Raw genomic sequence first — 20,018 nt, 5'->3', positions numbered from 1 at the left:
GCTCTGTTGCTTTGTTTTTTGGATGTTTCAGGAAACACCATACACTTCTCCAGAGTGGCTGTTGGCAATTTACATCCCGCCCATCAGCATAACAATGCTCCCAATTCTCCATGGACTGTCCTGCCTTTCTGGATTTTACACTTTTTTCAGATGGCCCTTTTGACCCGGGGGCAGTGAGACGTCATTTTAGTGCAGATTTCCTTTGCAAGCTTGCTTGGTTGGCCAAAAAGGGCGTATGAGTTTTTTCCTGAGTAGGAAAAAACGTATACGCCCTTTTTGGCCAAGTGCATCATTGTGGACGTTCTGCTTCTTTTCCTATGCTTTACATGCAATTCCAGTCTACCTCCTGAAATCGGTTTCCTGCAATTCTGCCCCGCTTTCAAGTCCTCTTGGCAGCCTTACTTCAATATATTTTTGGACGATAGCTGTCATTTATAACTCTGCAGGTTTGTGAATTACAGTGCCCCTGAGCTCCTTTCTTCAACTCGCTTTCTTGTGAGCTGGCCGCAACACCGCAGGATTGCTTCAGGCCCTAGTGTGGTTCCGGCACGGCATGCTGAGCCTTTGGTTAATTCCTCTTCCTGGTGGGAAATGAGAGTTAAATTTGCCCGTCCAGACACCTCCAGCTACTCTCTCATGGGTTCTCCCTATTCCTGTTCATTTTCCGTAGAAATTGCAAACTGGGCCAAACAGGAGGTTAAAGGCACTGACTCTCCAAGTGGGGAGAGTGTTAGTAAAGCGTCTGGAATGTTGCACCCGAGTACCAGGGACGAAAACTGAGACACATTTGAACACGTTTCCCGATCACACGGTATATCATACTCTGGTTTCCACATGCATGTTTTAGCTGAAGGAAGAATCCCTTACACCTGGAGAGTTGAGACCCATGGAATGGGTACCATGCAATATGACTTCAAAGGGTCTGCATTTTTTAACCGATCCTCACCAGTCCTATCAGTGCTGCGCTTATGCCACTGTACACATGCTTGATTCTCTTTCGGAGACATATAAATCCATAGGTTTTAAGATTCTTATTAGTCAGGTATATTCTTAGGTGGTTAATATGGGGTGTTGTGTTCTCTTCGTTGAGCAAGGAGTAGCTCTTGTCTATTACATATTTGGCTTATGGAATGGTATCTGTGCTAATTTCAATCTCTGGTTTTATGCAGCACCCCAACTCACCTTTCCCCTTAAGCAAGCATAAGTTGGTTTTCTACATTTGAGGCCCTGTTCTGTTTTGTAATTCAGTTCCTGTGTAGCCAAGTTTACATTCCGTGTAGTAGTGATATCTTATGATGTTTCTTTTTCTCTGTGACTTATTTCACTTAGAATCATCGTACCTGAATCCACTCATTATGCTGCCATGGGCCTGATGACATAGATTTCATTGCTGAGTCATATTGCATTGTACGTAAGTACCACAACTTCTTTATCCATTTTTCGCCTTCTGTGATATTGAACTTGTACCGTAAACGAGGTTCTCGTAAACAGAGCCGTCCCAAACTTTGGGGTGGCTGTGTCTTTTTGATTTTAATTTCCCTAAGCTATAGGACCATAAGTGGAAGTGCCTTAGGCTCTGTTGCTTTGTTTTTTAGATGTTTCAGGAAACACCGTACACTTCTCCAGAGTGGCTGTTGGCAATTTACATCCCGCCCAACAGCATAACAAGGCTCCCAGTTCTCCATGGCCTGTCCTGCCTTTCTGGATTTTACACTTTTTTCAGATGGCCCTTTTGACCGGGGGGCAGTGAGACTTCATTGTAGTGCAGATTTCCTTTGCAAGCTTGCTTGGTTGGCCAAAAAGGGCGTATGCGTTTTTTCCTAAATATATTCAAGAAAAAACGCATACGCCCTTTTTGGCCAAGTGCATCATTGTGGATGTTCTGCCTCTTTTCCTATGCTTTACATGCAATTCCAGTCTACCTCCTGAAATCGGTTTCCTGCAATTCTGCCCCGCTTTCAAGTCCTCTTGGCAGGCTTACTTCAGTATATTTTTGGACGATAGCTGTCATTTATAACTCTGCAGGTTTGTGAATGACAGTGCCCCTGAACTCCTTTCTTCAACTCGCTTTCTTGTGAGCTGGCCGCAACACCGCAGGATTGCTTCAGGCCCTAGTGTGGTTCCGGCATGGCACGCTGAGCCTTTGGATGATTCCTCTTCCTGTTGGGAAATGAGAGTTAAATTTGCCCGTCTAGACACCTCCAGCGAGTCTCTCATGGGTTCTCCCTATTCCTGTTCATTTTCCGTAGAAATTGCAAATTGGGCCAAACAGGAGGTTAAAGGCACTGACTCTCCAAGTGGGGAGAGTGTTAGTAAAGCGTCTGGAATGTTGCACCCGAGTACCAGGGGACGAAAACTGAGACACATTTGAACACGTTTCCCGCTCACACGGTATATCATACTCTGGTTTCCACATGCATGTTTTAGCTGAAGGAAGAATCCCTTAAACCTGGAGAGTTGAGACCCATGGAATGGGTACCATGCAATATGACTTCAAAGTGTCTGCATTTTCTCACCGATCCTCACCAATCCTATCAGTGCTGCGCTTATGCCACTGTACAGATGCTTGATTCTCTTTCGGAGACATATAAATCCATAGGTTTTAAGATTCCTATTAGTCAGGTATACTCTTAGGTGTTTAATATGGGGTGTTGTGTTCTCTTCGTTGAGCAAGGAGTAGCTCTTGTCTATTACATATTTGGCTTATGGAACGGTATCTGTGCTAATTTCAATCTCTGGTTTTATGCAGCACCCCAACTCACCTTTCCCCTTAAGCAAGCATAAGTTGGTTTTCTACATTTGAGACCCTGTTCTGTTTTGTAATTCAGTTCCTGTGTAGCCAAGTTTACATTCCATGTAGTAGTGATATCTTATGATGTTTCTTTTTCTCTGTGACTTATTTCACTTAGAATCATCGTACCTGAATCCTCTCATTATGCTGCTACAGGCCTGATGACATAGATATCCTTGCTGAGTGATATTGCATTGTACGTAAGTACCACAAGTTCTTTATCCATTTTTCGCTTTCTGTGATATTGAACTTGTACCATAAACGAGGTTCTTGTAAACAGAGCCATCCCAAACATTGGGGTGGCTGTGTCTTTTTGATTTTAATTTCCCTAAGCTATAGGAACATAAGTGGAAGTGCCCTAGGCTCTGTTGATTTGTTTTTTGGATGTTTCAGGAAACACCATACACTTCTCCAGAGTGGCTGTTGGCAATTTACATCCCGCCCATCAGCATAACAATGTTCCCAATTCTCCATGGCCTGTCTTGCCTTTCTGGATTTTACACTTTTTTCAGTCGGCCCTTTTGACCGGGGGGCAGTGAGACGTCATTGTAGTGCAGATTTCCTTTGCAAGCTTGCTTGGTTGGCCAAAAACGGCGTATGCGTTTTTTCCTGAATATATTCAGGAAAAAACGCATAGGCCCTTTTTGGCCAAGTGCATCATTGTGGACGTTCGGCCTCTTTTCCTATGCTTTACATGCAATTCCAGTCTACCTCCTGAAATCGGTTTCCTGCAATTCTGCCCCGATTTCAAGTCCTCTTGGCAGCCTTACTTCAATATATGTTTGGGCGATAGCTGTCATTTATAACTCTGCATGTTTCTGAATTACAGTTTCCCTGAGCCCCTTTCTTCAACTCGCTTTCTTGTGAGCTGGCCGCAACACTTCAGGATTGCTTCAGGCCCTAGTGTGGTCCCGGCATGGCATGCTGAGCCTTTGGTTAATTCCTCTTCCTGGTGGGAATGAGAGTTAAATTTGCCCGTCCAGACACCTCCAGCTAGTCTCTCATGGGTTCTCCCTATTCCTGTTCATTTTCCGCAGAAATTGCAAACTGGGCCAAACAGGAGGTTAAAGGCACTGACTCTCCAAGTGAGCAGAGTGTTAGTAAAGCGTCTGGAATGTTGCACCCGAGTACCAGGGGACGAAAACTGAGACACATTTGAACACGTTTCCCGATCACACGGTGGATCATACTCTGGGTACCACATGCATGTTATAGCTGAAGGAAGAATCCCTTAAACCTGGAGAGTTGAGACCCATGGAATGGGTACCATGCAATATTACTTCAAAGGGTCTCCTTTTGCTCACCGAACCTCACCAATCCTATCACTGCTGCGTTTATGCTGCTGTACACACACTTGATTCTCTTTCGGAGACATATAAATCCATAGGTTGTAAGATTCTTACTAGTCAGGTATATTCTTAGGCGTATAATATGGGGTGTTGTGTCCACTTCGTTGAGCAAGGAGTAGCTCTTGTCTATTAAATATTTGGCTTATGGAGCGGTATCTGTGCTAATTTCAATCTCTGATTTTATGCAGCACCCCAACTCACCTTTCCCCTTAAGCAAGCATAAGTTGGTTTTCTACATTTCAGACCCTGTTCTGTTTTGTAATTCAGTTCCTGTGTAGCCAAGTTTACATTCTGTGTAGTAGTGATATCTTATGATATTTCTTTTTCTGTGTGACTTATTTAACTTAGAATCATCGTACCTGAATCCACTCATTATGCTGCTACAGGCCTGATGACATACATTTCATTGCTGAGTGATATTGCATTGTACGTAAGTACCATAACTTCTTTATCCTTTTTTCGCTTTCTGTGATATTGAACTTGTACCGTAAACGAGGTTCTTGTAAACAAAACCGTCACAAACTTTGGGGTGGCTGTGTCTTTTTGATTTTAATTTCCCTAAGCTATAGGACCATAAGTGGAAGTGCCCTAGGCTCTGTTGCTTTGTTTTTTGGATGTTTCAGGAAACACCATACACTTCTCCAGAGTGGCTGTTGGCAATTTACATCCCGCCCATCAGCATAACAATGCTCCCAATTCTCCATGGCCTGTCCTGCCTTTCTGGATTTTACACTTTTTTCAGATGGCCCTTTTGACCCGGGGGCAGTGAGACGTCATTTTAGTGCAGATTTCCTTTGCAAGCTTGCTTGGTTGGCCAAAAAGGGCGTATGAGTTTTTTCCTGATTAGGAAAAAACGTATACGCCCTTTTTGGCCAACTGCATCATTGTGGACGTTCTGCCTCTTTTCCTATGCTTTACATGCAATTCCAGTCTACCTCCTGAAATCGGTTTCCTGCAATTCTGCCCCGCTTTCAAGTCCTCTTGGCAGCCTTACTTCAATATATTTTTGGACGATAGCTGTCATTTATAACTCTGCAGGTTTGTGAATGACAGTGCCCCTGAGCTCCTTTCTTCAACTCGCTTTCTTGTGAGATGGCCGCAACACCGCAGGATTGCTTCAGGCCCTAATGTGGTTCCGGCAAGGCACGCTGAGCCTTTGGTTAATTCCTCTTCCTGGTGGGAAATGAGAGTTAAATTTGCCCGTCTAGACACCTCCAGCTAGTCTCTCATGGGTTCTCCCTATTCCTGTTCATTTTCCGTAGAAATTGCAAACTGGGCCAAACAGGAGGTTAAAGGCACTGACTCTCCAAGTGGGGAGAGTGTTAGTAAAGCGTCTGGAATGTTGCACCCGAGTACCAGGGGACGAAAACTGAGACACATTTGAACACGTTTCCCGATCACACGGTATATCATACTCTGGTTTCCACATGCATGTTTTAGCTGAAGGAAGAATCCCTTAAACCTGGAGAGTTGAGACCCATGGAATGGGTACCATGCAATATGACTTCAAAGGGTCTGCATTTTCTCACCGATCCTCACCAATCCTATCAGTGCTGCGCTTATGCCACTGTACACATGCTTGATTCTCTTTCGGAGACATATAAATCCATAGGTTTTAAGATTCTTATTAGTCAGGTATACTCTTAGGTGTTTAATATGGGGTGTTGTGTTCTCTTCGTTGAGCAAGGAGTAGCTCTTGTCTATTACATATTTGGCTTATGGAACGGTATCTGTGCTAATTTCAATCTCTGGTTTTATGCAGCACCCCAACTCACCTTGCCCCTTAAGCAAGCATAAGTTGGTTTTCTACATTTGAGACCCTGTTCTGTTTTGTAATTCAGTTCCTGTGTAGCCAAGTTTACATTCCATGTAGTAGTGATATCTTATGATGTTTCTTTTTCTCTGTGACTTATTTCACTTAGAATCATCGTACCTGAATCCTCTCATTATGCTGCTACGGGCCTGATGACATAGATATCCTTGCTGAGTGATATTGAATTGTACGTAAGTACCACAAGTTCTTTATCCATTTTTCGCTTTCTGTGATATTGAACTTGTACCGTAAACGAGGTTCTTGTAAACAGAGCCATCCCAAACTTTGGGGTGGCTGTGTCTTTTTGATTTTAATTTCCCTAAGCTATAGGACCATAAGTGGAAGTGCCCTAGGCTCTGTTGCTTTGTTTTTTGGATGTTTCAGGAAACACCATACACTTCTCCAGAGTGGCTGTTGGCAATTTACATCCCGCCCATCAGCATAACAATGCTCCCAATTCTCCATGGCCTGTCTTGCCTTTCTGGATTTTACACTTTTTTCAGTCGGCCCTTTTGACCGGGGGGAAGTGAGACGTCATTGTAGTGCAGATTTCCTTTGCAAGCTTGCTTGGTTGGCCAAAAAGGGCGTATGAGTTTTTTCCTGATTAGGAAAAAACGTATACGCCCTTTTTGGCCAAGTGCATCATTGTGGACGTTCTGCCTCTTTTCCTATGCTTTACATGCAATTCCAGTCTACCTCCTGAAATCGGTTTCCTGCAATTCTGCCCCGCTTTCAAGTCCTCTTGGCAGCCTTACTTCAATATATTTTTGGACGATAGCTGTCATTTATAACTCTGCAGGTTTGTGAATTACAGTGCCCCTGAGCTCCTTTCTTCAACTCGCTTTCTTGTGAGCTGGCCGCAACACCGCAGGATTGCTTCAGGCCCTAGTGTGGTTCCGGCATGGCACGCTGAGCCTTTGGTTAATTCCTCTTCCTGGTGGGAAATGAGAGTTAAATTTGCCCGTCCAGACACCTCCAGCTACTCTCTCATGGGTTCTCCCTATTCCTGTTCATTTTCCGTAGAAATTGCAAACTGGGCCAAACAGGAGGTTAAAGGCACTGACTCTCCAAGTGGGGAGAGTGTTAGTAAAGCGTCTGGAATGTTGCACCCGAGTACCAGGGACGAAAACTGAGACACATTTGAACACGTTTCCCGATCACACGGTATATCATACTCTGGTTTCCACATGCATGTTTTAGCTGAAGGAAGAATCCCTTAAACCTGGAGAGTTGAGACCCATGGAATGGGTACCATGCAATATGACTTCAAAGGGTCTGCATTTTTTCACCGATCCTCACCAGTCCTATCAGTGCTGCGCTTATGCCACTGTACACATGCTTGATTCTCTTTCGGAGACATATAAATCCATAGGTTTTAAGATTCTTATTAGTCAGGTATATTCTTAGGTGGTTAATATGGGGTGTTGTGTTCTCTTCGTTGAGCAAGGAGTAGCTCTTGTCTATTACATATTTGGGTTATGGAACGGTATCTGTGCTAATTTCAATCTCTGGTTTTATGCAGCACCCCAACTCACCTTGCCCCTTAAGCAAGCATAAGTTGGTTTTCTACATTTGAGACCCTGTTCTGTTTTGTAATTCAGTTCCTGTGTAGCCAAGTTTACATTCCATGTAGTAGTGATATCTTATGATGTTTCTTTTTCTCTGTGACTTATTTCACTTAGAATCATCGTACCTGAATCCTCTCATTATGCTGCTACGGGCCTGATGACATAGATATCCTTGCTGAGTGATATTGAATTGTACGTAAGTACCACAAGTTCTTTATCCATTTTTCGCTTTCTGTGATATTGAACTTGTACCGTAAACGAGGTTCTTGTAAACAGAGCCATCCCAAACTTTGGGGTGGCTGTGTCTTTTTGATTTTAATTTCCCTAAGCTATAGGACCATAAGTGGAAGTGCCCTAGGCTCTGTTGCTTTGTTTTTTGGATGTTTCAGGAAACACCATACACTTCTCCAGAGTGGCTGTTGGCAATTTACATCCCGCCCATCAGCATAACAATGCTCCCAATTCTCCATGGCCTGTCTTGCCTTTCTGGATTTTACACTTTTTTCAGTCGGCCCTTTTGACCGGGGGGAAGTGAGACGTCATTGTAGTGCAGATTTCCTTTGCAAGCTTGCTTGGTTGGCCAAAAAGGGCGTATGAGTTTTTTCCTGATTAGGAAAAAACGTATACGCCCTTTTTGGCCAAGTGCATCATTGTGGACGTTCTGCCTCTTTTCCTATGCTTTACATGCAATTCCAGTCTACCTCCTGAAATCGGTTTCCTGCAATTCTGCCCCGCTTTCAAGTCCTCTTGGCAGCCTTACTTCAATATATTTTTGGACGATAGCTGTCATTTATAACTCTGCAGGTTTGTGAATTACAGTGCCCCTGAGCTCCTTTCTTCAACTCGCTTTCTTGTGAGCTGGCCGCAACACCGCACGATTGCTTCAGGCCCTAGTGTGGTTCCGGCATGGCACGCTGAGCCTTTGGTTAATTCCTCTTCCTGGTGGGAAATGAGAGTTAAATTTGCCCGTCCAGACACCTCCAGCTACTCTCTCATGGGTTCTCCCTATTCCTGTTCATTTTCCGTAGAAATTGCAAACTGGGCCAAACAGGAGGTTAAAGGCACTGACTCTCCAAGTGGGGAGAGTGTTAGTAAAGCGTCTGGAATGTTGCACCCGAGTACCAGGGACGAAAACTGAGACACATTTGAACACGTTTCCCGATCACACGGTATATCATACTCTGGTTTCCACATGCATGTTTTAGCTGAAGGAAGAATCCCTTAAACCTGGAGAGTTGAGACCCATGGAATGGGTACCATGCAATATGACTTCAAAGGGTCTGCATTTTTTCACCGATCCTCACCAGTCCTATCAGTGCTGCGCTTATGCCACTGTACACATGCTTGATTCTCTTTCGGAGACATATAAATCCATAGGTTTTAAGATTCTTATTAGTCAGGTATATTCTTAGGTGGTTAATATGGGGTGTTGTGTTCTCTTCGTTGAGCAAGGAGTAGCTCTTGTCTATTACATATTTGGGTTATGGAACGGTATCTGTGCTAATTTCAATCTCTGGTTTTATTCAGCACCCCAACTCACCTTTCCCCTTAAGCAAGCATAAGTTGGTTTTCTACATTTCAGACCCTGTTCTGTTTTGTAATTCAGTTCCTGTGTAGCCAAGTTTACATTCCGTGTATTAGTGATATCTTATGATGTTTCTTTTTCTGTGTGACTTATTTCACTTAGAATCATCGTACCTGAATCCACTCATTATGCTGCTATGGGCCTGATGGCATAGATTTCATTGCTGAGTGATATTGCATTGTACGTAAGCACCACAACTTCTTTATCCATTTTTCGCTTTCTGTGATATTGAACTTGTACCATAAATGAGGTTCTTGTAACCAGAGCCATCCCAAACTTTGGGGTGGCTGTGTCTTTTTGATTTGAATTTCCCTAAGCTATAGGACCATTAGTGGACATGCCCTAGGCTCTGTTGCTTTGTTTCTTAGATGTTTCAAGAAACACCATACACTTCTCCAGAGTGGCTGTTGGCAATTTACATCCCGCCCATCAGCATAACAAGGCTCCCAGTTCTCCATGGCGTGTCCTGCCTTTCTGGATTTTACACTTTTTTCAGATGGCCGTTTTGACCGGGGGGCAGTGAGACTTCATTGTAGTGCAGATTTCCTTTGCAAGCTTGCTTGGTTGGCCAAAAAGGGCATATGCGTTTTTTCCTGAATATATTCAGGAAAAAACGCATATGCCGTTTTTGGCCAAGTGCATCATTGTGGACGTTCTGCCTCTTTTCCTATGCTTTACATGCAATTCCAGTCTACCTCCTGAAATCGGTTTCCTGCAATTCTGCCCCGCTTTCAAGTCCTCTTGGCAGCCTTACTTCAATATATGTTTGGACGATAGCTGTCATTTATAACTCTGCATGTTTCTGAATTACAGTTTCCCTGAGCCCCTTTCTTCAACTCGCTTTCTTGTGAGCTGGCCGCAACACTTCAGGATTGCTTCAGGCCCTAGTGTGGTCCCGGCATGGCACGATGAGCCATTGGTTAATTCCTCTTCCTGGTGGGAATGAGAGTTAAATTTGCCCGTCCAGACACCTCCAGCTAGTCTCTCATTGTTTCTCCCTATTCCTGTTCATTTTCCGCAGAAATTGCAAACTGGGCCAAACAGGAGGTTAAAGGCACTGACTCTCCAAGTGGGGATAGTGTTAGTAAAGCGTCTGGAATGTTGCACCCGAGTACCAGGGGACGAAAACTGAGACACCTTTGAACACGTTTCCCGATCACACGGTGGATCATACTCTGGGTTCCACATGCATGTTTTAGCTGAAGGAAGAATCCCTTAAACCTGGAGAGTTGAGACCCATGGAATGGGTACCATGCAATATTACTTCAAAGGGTCTCCTTTTGCCCACCGAACCTCACCAATCCTATCACTGCTGCGTTTATGCCGCTGTACACACACTTGATTCTCTTTCGGAGACATATAAATCCATAGGTTTTAAGATTCTTATTAGTCAGGTATACTCTTAGGTGTTTAATATGGGGTGTTGTGTTCTCTTCGTTGAGCAAGGAGTAGCTCTTGTCTATTACATATTTGGCTTATGGAACGGTACCTGTGCTAATTTCAATCTCTGGTTTTATGCAGCACCCCAACTCACCTTTCCCCTTAAGCAAGCATAAGTTGGTTTTCTACATTTCAGACCTTGTTCTGTTTTGTAATTCAGTTCCTGTGTAGCCAAGTTTACATTCTGTGTAGTAGTGATATCTTATGATATTTCTTTTTCTGTGTGACTTATTTAACTTAGAATCATCGTACCTGAATCCACTCATTATGCTGCTACAGGCCTGATGACATACATTTCATTGCTGAGTGATATTGCATTGTACGTAAGTACCATAACTTCTTTATCCTTTTTTCGCTTTCTGTGATATTGAACTTGTACCGTAAACGAGGTTCTTGTAAACAAAACCGTCCCAAACTTTGGGGTGGCTGTGTCTTTTTGATTTTAATTTCCCTAAGCTATAGGACCATAAGTGGAAGTGCCCTAGGCTCTGTTGCTTTGTTTTTTGGATGTTTCAGGAAACACCATACACTTCTCCAGAGTGGCTGTTGGCAATTTACATCCCGCCCATCAGCATAACAATGCTCCCAATTCTCCATGGCCTGTCCTGCCTTTCTGGATTTTACACTTTTTTCAGATGGCCCTTTTGACCGGGGGCAGTGAGACGTCATTGTAGTGCAGATTTCTTTTGCAAGCTTGCTTGGTTGGCCAAAAAGGGCGTATGAGTTTTTTCCTGATTAGGAAAAAACGTATACGCCCTTTTTGGCCAAGTGCATCATTGTGGACGTTCTGCTTCTTTTCCTATGCTTTACATGCAATTCCAGTCTACCTCCTGAAATCGGTTTCCTGCAATTCTGCCCCGCTTTCAAGTCCTCTTGGCAGCCTTACTTCAATATATTTTTGGACGATAGCTGTCATTTATAACTCTGCAGGTTTGTGAATTACAGTGCCCCTGAGCTCCTTTCTTCAACTCGCTTTCTTGTGAGCTGGCCGCAACACCGCAGGATTGCTTCAGGCCCTAGTGTGGTTCCGGCACGGCACGCTGAGCCTTTGGTTAATTCCTCTTCCTGGTGGGAAATGAGAGTTAAATTTGCCCGTCCAGACACCTCCAGCTACTCTCTCATGGGTTCTCCCTATTCCTGTTCATTTTCCGTAGAAATTGCAAACTGGGCCAAACAGGAGGTTAAAGGCACTGACTCTCCAAGTGGGGAGAGTGTTAGTAAAGCGTCTGGAATGTTGCACCCGAGTACCAGGGACGAAAACTGAGACACATTTGAACACGTTTCCCGATCACACGGTATATCATACTCTGGTTTCCACATGCATGTTTTAGCTGAAGGAAGAATCCCTTACACCTGGAGAGTTGAGACCCATGGAATGGGTACCATGCAATATGACTTCAAAGGGTCTGCATTTTTTAACCGATCCTCACCAGTCCTATCAGTGCTGCGCTTATGCCACTGTACACATGCTTGATTCTCTTTCGGAGACATATAAATCCATAGGTTTTAAGATTCTTATTAGTCAGGTATACTCTTAGGTGGTTAATATGGGGTGTTGTGTTCTCTTCGTTGAGCAAGGAGTAGCTCTTGTCTATTACATATTTGGCTTATGGAACGGTATCTGTGCTAATTTCAATCTCTGGTTTTATGCAGCACCCCAACTCACCTTTCGCCTTAAGCAAGCATAAGTTGGTTTTCTGAATTTGAGACCCTGTTCTGTTTTGTAATTCAGTTCCTGGGTATCCAAGTTTACATTCCGTGTAGTAGTGATATCTTATGATGTTTCTTTTTCTCTGTGACTTATTTCACTTAGAATCATCGTACCTGAATCCTCTCATTATGCTGCTACGGGCCTGATGACATAGATATCCTTGCTGAGTGAAATTGCATTGTACGTAAGTACCACAAGTTCTTTATCCATTTTTCGCTTTCTGTGATATTGAACTTGTACTGTAAACGAGGTTCTTGTAAACAGAGCCATCCCAAATTTTGGGGTGGCTGTGTCTTTTTGATTTTAATTTCCCTAAGCTATAGGACCATAAGTGGAAGTGCCCTAGGCTCTGTTGCTTTGTTTTTTAGATGTTTCAGGAAACACCATACACTTCTCCAGAGTGGCTGTTGGCAATTTACATCCCGCCCATCAGCATAACAATGCTCCCAATTCTACATGGCCCGTCTTGTCTTTCTGGATTTTACACTTTTTTCAGTCGGCCATTTTGACCGGGGGGAAGTGAGACGTCATCGTAGTGCAGATTTCCTTTGCAAGCTTGCTTGGTTGGCCAAAAAGGGCGTATGAGTTTTTTCCTGATTAGGAAAAAACGTATAAGTCCTTTTTGGCCAAGTGCATCATTGTGGACGTTCTGCCTCTTTTCCTATGCTTTACATGCAATTCCAGTCTACCTCCTGAAATCGGTTTCCTGCAATTCTGCCCCGCTTTCAAGTCCTCTTGGAAGGCTTACTTCACTATATTTTTGGACGATAGCTGTCATTTATAACTCTGCAGGTTTGTGAATGACAGTGCCCCTGAACTCCTTTCTTCAACTCGCTTTCTTGTGAGCTGGCCGCAACACCGCAGGATTGCTTCAGGCCCTAGTGTGGTTCCGGCATGGCACGCTGAGCCTTTGGATAATTCCTCTTCCTGTTGGGAAATGAGAGTTAAATTTGCCCGTCCAGACACCTCCAGCTAGTCTCTCATGGGTTCTCCCTATTCCTGTTCATTTTCCGCAGAAATTGCAAACTGGGCCAAACAGGAGGTTAAAGGCACTGACTCTCCAAGTGGGGAGAGTGTTTGTAAAGCGTCTGGAATGTTGCACCTGAGTACCAGGGGACGAAAACTGAGACACATTTGGACACGTTTCCCGATCACATGGTGTATCATACTCTGGGTTCCACATGCATGTTTTAGCTGAAGGAAGAATCCCTTAAACCTGGAGAGTTGAGACCCATGGAATGGGTACCATGCAATATGACTTCAAAGGGTCTGCATTTGCTCACCGAACCTCACCAATCCTATCACTGCTGCATTTATGCTGCTGTACACACGCTTGATTTTCTTTCAGAGACATATAAATCCATAGGTTGTAAGATTCTTACTAGTCAGGTATATTCTTAGGCGTTTAATATGGGGTGTTGAGTCCACTTCGTTGAGCAAGGAGTAGCTCTTGTCTATTACATGTTTGGGTTATGGAACGGTATCTGTGCTCATTTCAATCTCTGGTTTTATTCAGCACCCCAACTCACCTTTCCCCTTAAGCAAGCATAAGTTGGTTTTCTACATTTCAGACCCTGTTCTGTTTTGTAATTCAGTTCCTGTGTAGCCAAGTTTACATTCCGTGTAGTAGTGATATCTTATGATGTTTCTTTTTCTGTGTGACTTATTTCACTTAGAATCATTGTACCTGAATCCACTCATTATGCTGCTATGGGCCTGATGGCATAGATTTCATTGCTGAGTGATATTGCATTGTACGTAAGCACCACAACTTCTTTATCCATTTTTGGCTTTCTGTGATATTGAACTTGTACCGTAAATGAGGTTCTTGTAAACAGAGCCGTCCCAAACTTTGGGGTGGCTGTGTCTTTTTGATTTGAATTTCCCTAAGCTATAGGACCATTAGTGGACATGCCCTAGGCTCTGTTGGTTTGTTTCTTAGATGTTTCAGGAAACACCATACACTTCTCCAGAGTGGCTGTTGGCAATTTACATCCCGCCCATCAGCATAACAAGGCTCCCAGTTCTCCATGGCCTGTCCTGTCTTTCTGGATTTTACACTTTTTTCAGATGGCCCTTTTGACCCGGGGGCAGTGAGACGTCATTTTAGTGCAGATTTCCTTTGCAAGCTTGCTTGGTTGGCCAAAAAGGGCGTATATGTTTTTTCCTGATTAGGAAAAAACGTATATGCCCTTTTTGGCCAAGTGCATCATTGTGGACGTTCTGCCTCTTTTCCTATGCTTTACATGCAATTCCAGTCTACCTCCTGAAATCGGTTTCCTGCAATTCTGCCTCACTTTCAAGTCCTCTTGGCAGCCTTACTTCAGTATATTTTTGGACGATAGCTGTCATTTATAACTCTGCAGGTTTGTGAATTACAGTGCCCCTGAGCTCCTTTCTTCAACGCGCCTTCTTGTCAGCTGGCCGCAACACCACAGAATTGCTTCAGGCCCTAGTCTGGTTCCGGCACGGCACGCTGAGCCTTTGGTTAATTCCTCTTCCTGGTGGGAAATGAGAGTTAAATTTGCCAGTCCAGACACCTCAAGCTAGTCTCTCATTGGTTCTCCCTATTCCTGTACATCTTCCGCAGAAATTGCAAACTGGGCCAAACAGGAGGTTAAAGGCACTGACTCTCCAAGTGGGGAGAGTGTTAGTAAAGCATCTGGAATGTTGCACCCGAGTACCAGGGGACGAAACCTGAGACACATTTGAACACGTTTCCCGATTACACGGTGGATCATACTCTGGTTCCACATGCATGTTTTAGCTGAAGGAAGAATCCCTTAAACCTGGAGAATTGAGACCCATGGAATGGGTACCATGCAATATGACTTCAAAGGGTCTGCATTTGCTCACCGAACCTCACCAATCCTATCACTGCTGCTTTTACGCCGCTGTACACATGCTTGATTCACTTTTGGATACATATAAATCCATAGGTTTTAAGATTTTTACTCGTCAGGTATATTCTTAGGCGTTTAATATTGGTTGTTGAGTCCACTTCGTTGAGCAAGGAGTAGCTCTTGTCTATTACATATTTGGCTTATGGAACGGTATCTGTGCTAATTTCAATCTCTGGTTTTATGCAGCACCCCAACTCACCTTTCCCCTTAAGCAAGCATAAGTTGGTTTTCTACATTTGAGACCCTGTTCTGTTTTGTAATTCAGTTCCTGTGTAGCCAAGTTTACATTCCGTGTAGTAGTGATATCTTATGATGTTTCTTTTTCTGTGTGACTTATTTCACTTAGAATCATCATACCTGAATCCACTCATTATGCTTCTACGGGCCTGATGAGATAGATTTCATTGCTGAGTGATATTGCACTGTACGTAATTACCACAACTTCTTTATCCATTTTTCACTTTCTGGGATATTGAACTTGTACCGTAAATGAGGTTCTTGTAAACAGAGCCATACCAAACTTTGGGGTGGCTGTGTCTTTTTGATTTTAATTTCCCTAAGCTATAGGACCATAAGTGGAATTGCCCTAGGCTCTGTTGCTTTGTTTTTTAGATGTTTCAGGAAACACCATACACTTCTCCAGAGTGGCTGCTGGCAATTTACATCCCGCCCATCAGCATAACAAGGCTCCCAGTTCTCCATGGCATGTCCTGCCTTTCTGGATTTTACAATTTTTTCAGATGGCCCTTTTGACCCGGGGGGAGTGAGACGTCATTGTAGTGCAGATTTCCTTTGCAAGCTTTCTTGGTTGGCCAAAAAGTGCGTATGCGTTTTTTCGTGAATATATTCAGGAAAAAACGCATACGCCCTTTTTGGCCAAGTGCATCATTGTGGACGTTCTGCCTCTTTTCCTATGCTTTACATGCAATTCCAGTCTACCTCCTGAAATCGGTCTCCTGCAATTCTGCCCCGCTTTCAAATCCTCTTGGCAGCCTTACTTCAATATATTTTTGGAAGATAGCTGTCATTTATAACTCTGCAGGTTTGTGAATTACAGTGCCCCTGAGCTCCTTTCTTGAACTTGCTTTCTTGTTAGCTGGCCGCAACACCGCAAGATTGCTTCAGGCCCTAGTGTGGTTCCGGTATGGCACGCTGAGCCTTTGGTTAATTCCTCTTCCTGGTGGGAAATGAGAGTTAAATTTGCCAGTCCAGACACCTCAAGCTAGTCTCTCATTGGTTCTCCCTATTCCTGTTCATCTTCCGCAGAAATTGCAAACTGGGCCAAACAGGAGGTTACAGGCACTGACTCTCCAAGTGGGGAGAGTGTTAGTAAATTGTCTGGAATGTTGCATGCGAGTACCAGGGGACGTAAACTGAGACACATTTGAATACATTTCCTAATCACACGGTGGATCATACTCTGGGTTCCACATGCATGTTTTAGCTGAAGGAAGAATCCCTTAAACCTGGAGAGTTGAGACCCATGGAATGGGTACCATGCAATATGACTTCAAAGGGTCTGCATTTGCCCACCGAACCTCACCAATCCTATCACTGCTGCGTTTATGCCGCTGTACCCGCGCTTGATTCTCTTTCGGAGACATATAAATCCATAGGTTTTAAGATTCTTACTAGTCAGGTATATTGTTAGGCGTTTAATATGGGGTGTTGAGTCCACTTCGTTGAGCAAGGAGTAGCTCTTGTCTATTACATATTTGGCTTGTGGAACGGTATCTGTGCTAATTTCAATCTCTGGTTTTATGCAGCACCCCAACTCACATTTCCCCTTAAGCAAGCATAAGTTGGTTTTCTACATTTGAGACCCTGTACTGTTTTGTATTTCAGTTCCTGTGTAGCCAAGTTTACATTCCGTGTATCAGTGATATCTTATGATGTTTCTTTTTCTGTGTGACTTATTTCACTTAGAATCATTGTACCTGAATCCACTCATTATGCTGCTACGGGACTGATGACATAGATTTCGTTGCTGAGTGATATGGCATTGTACGTAAGTACCACAACTTCTTTATCCATTTTTCGATTTCTGCGATATTGAACTTGTACCGTAAACGAGGTTCTTGTAAACAGAGCCGTCCCAAACTTTGGGGTGGCTGTGTCTTTTTGATTTTAATTACCCTAAGCTATAGGACCATAAGTGGAAGTGCTCTAGGCTCTGTTGCTTTGTTTTTTAGATGTTTCAGGAAACACCATACACTTCTCCAGAGTGGCTGTTGGCAATTTACATCCCACCCATCAGCATAACAAGGCTCCCAGTTCTCCATGGCCTGTCCTGCCTTTCTTGATTTTACACTTTTTTCAGATGCCCCTTTTGACCGGGTGGAAGAGAGACTTCATTGTAGTGCAGATTTCCTTTGCAAGCTTGCTTGGTTGCCCAAAAAGGGCGTATAAGTTTTTTCCTGAATATATTCAGGAAAAAACGCGTACGCCCTTTTTGGCCAAGTGCATCATTGTGGACGTTCTGCCTCTTTTCCTATACTTTACATGCAATTCCAGTCTCCCTCCTGAAATCGGTTTCCTGCAATTCTGCCCCGCTTTCAAGTTCTCTTGGCAGCCTTACTTCAATATATGTTTGGACGATAGCTGTCATTTATAACTCTGCATGTTTCTGAATTACAGTTTCCCTGAGCCCCTTTCTTCAACTCGCTTTCTTGTGAGCTGGCCACAACACTTCAGGATTGCTTCAGGCCCTAGTGTGGTCCCGGCATGGCACGATGAGCCTTTGGTTAATTCCTCTTCCTGGTGGGAATGAGAGTTAAATTTGCCCGTCCAGACACCTCCAGCTAGTCTCTCATTGTTTCTCCCTATTCCTGTTCATTTTCCGCAGAAATTGCAAACTGGGCCAAACAGGAGGTTAAAGGCACTGACTCTCCAAGTGGGGATAGTGTTAGTAAAGCGTCTGGAATGTTGCACCCGAGTACCAGGGGATGAAAACTGAGACACATTTGAACACGTTCCCCGATCACACGGTGGATCATACTCTGGGTTCCACATGCATGTTTTAGCTGAAGGAAGAATCCCTTAAACCTGGAGAGTTAAGACCCATGGAATGGGTACCATGCAATATTACTTCAAAGGGTCTCCTTTTGCTCACCGAACCTCACCAATCCTATCACTGCTGTGTTTATGCCGCTGTACACACACTTGATTCTCTTTCGGAGACATATAAATCCATAGGTTGTAAGATTCTTTCTAGTCAGGTATATTCTTAGGCGTTTAATATGGGGTGTTGTGTCCACTTCGTTGAGCAAGGAGTAGCTCTTGTCTATTAAATATTTGGCTTATGGAGCGGTATCTGTGCTAATTTCAATCTCTGATTTTATGCAGAACCCCAACTCACCTTTCCCCTTAAGCAAGCATAAGTTGGTTTTCTACATTTCAGACCCTGTTCTGTTTTGTAATTCAGTTCCTGTGTAGCCAAGTTTACATTCTGTGTAGTAGTGATATCTTATGATATTTCTTTTTCTGTGTGACTTATTTAACTTAGAATCATCGTACCTGAATCCACTCATTATGCTGCTACAGGCCTGATGACATACATTTCATTGCTGAGTGATATTGCATTGTACGTAAGTACCATAACTTCTTTATCCTTTTTTCGCTTTCTGTGATATTGAACTTGTACCGTAAACGAGGTTCTTGTAAACAAAACCGTCCCAAACTTTGGGGTGGCTGTGTCTTTTTGATTTTAATTTCCCTAAGCTATAGGACCATAAGTGGAAGTGCCCTAGGCTCTGTTGCTTTGTTTTTTGGATGTTTCAGGAAACACCATACACTTCTCCAGAGTGGCTGTTGGCAATTTACATCCCGCCCATCAGCATAACAATGCTCCCAATTCTCCATGGCCTGTCCTGCCTTTCTGGATTTTACACTTTTTTCAGATGGCCCATTTGACCCGGGGGCAGTGAGACGTCATTTTAGTGCAGATTTCCTTTGCAAGCTTGCTTGGTTGGCCAAAAAGGGCGTATGAGTTTTTTCCTGATTAGGAAAAAACGTATATGCCCTTTTTGGCCAAGTGCATCATTGTGGACGTTCTGCCTCTTTTCCTATGCTTTACATGCAATTCCAGTCTACCTCCTGAAATCGGTCTCCTGCAATTCTGCCCCGCTTTCAAATCCTCTTGGCAGCCTTACTTCAATATATTTTTGGACGATAGCTGTCATTTATAACTCTGCAAGTTTGTGAATTACAGTGCCCCTGAGCTCCTTTCTTCAACTCGCTTTCTTGTGAGCTGGCCACAACACTGCAAGATTGCCTCAGACCCTAGTGTGGTTCCGGCACGGCACGCTGAGCCTTTGGTTAATTCCTCTTCCTGGTGGGAAATAAGAGTTAAATTTGCCCGTCCAGACACCTCCAGCTAGTCTCTCATTGGTTCTCCCTATTCCTGTTCATTTTCCGCAGAAATTGCAAACTGGGCCATACAGAAGGTTAAAGGCACAGACTCTCCATGTGGCAGAGTGTTAGTAAAGCGTCTGGAATGTTGCACCCGAGTACCAGGGGACGAAAACTGAGACACATTTGAACACGTTTCCCGATCACACGGTGGATCATACTCTGGGTTCCACATGCATGTTTTACTGAAGGAAGAATCCCTTAAACCTGGAGAGTTGAGACCCATGGAATTGGTACCATGCAATATGATTTCAAAGGGTCTGCATTTGCTCACCGAACCTCACCACTCCAACACTGCTGCATTTATGCCGCTGTACACACGCTTGATTCTCTTTCAGAGACATATAAATCCATAGGTTTTAAGATTCTTACTAGTCAGGTATATTCTTAGGCGTTTAATATGGGGTGTTGAGTCCACTTCGTTGAGCAAGGAGTAGCTCTTGTCTAT

Source organism: Orcinus orca, chromosome 1 (genome assembly GCF_937001465.1).
Source record: "Orcinus orca chromosome 1, mOrcOrc1.1, whole genome shotgun sequence".
NCBI lineage: Eukaryota > Metazoa > Chordata > Mammalia > Artiodactyla > Delphinidae > Orcinus > Orcinus orca.
The sequence above is the reverse complement of the archived record's forward strand: the minus strand, read 5'-3'. Positions refer to the sequence as shown.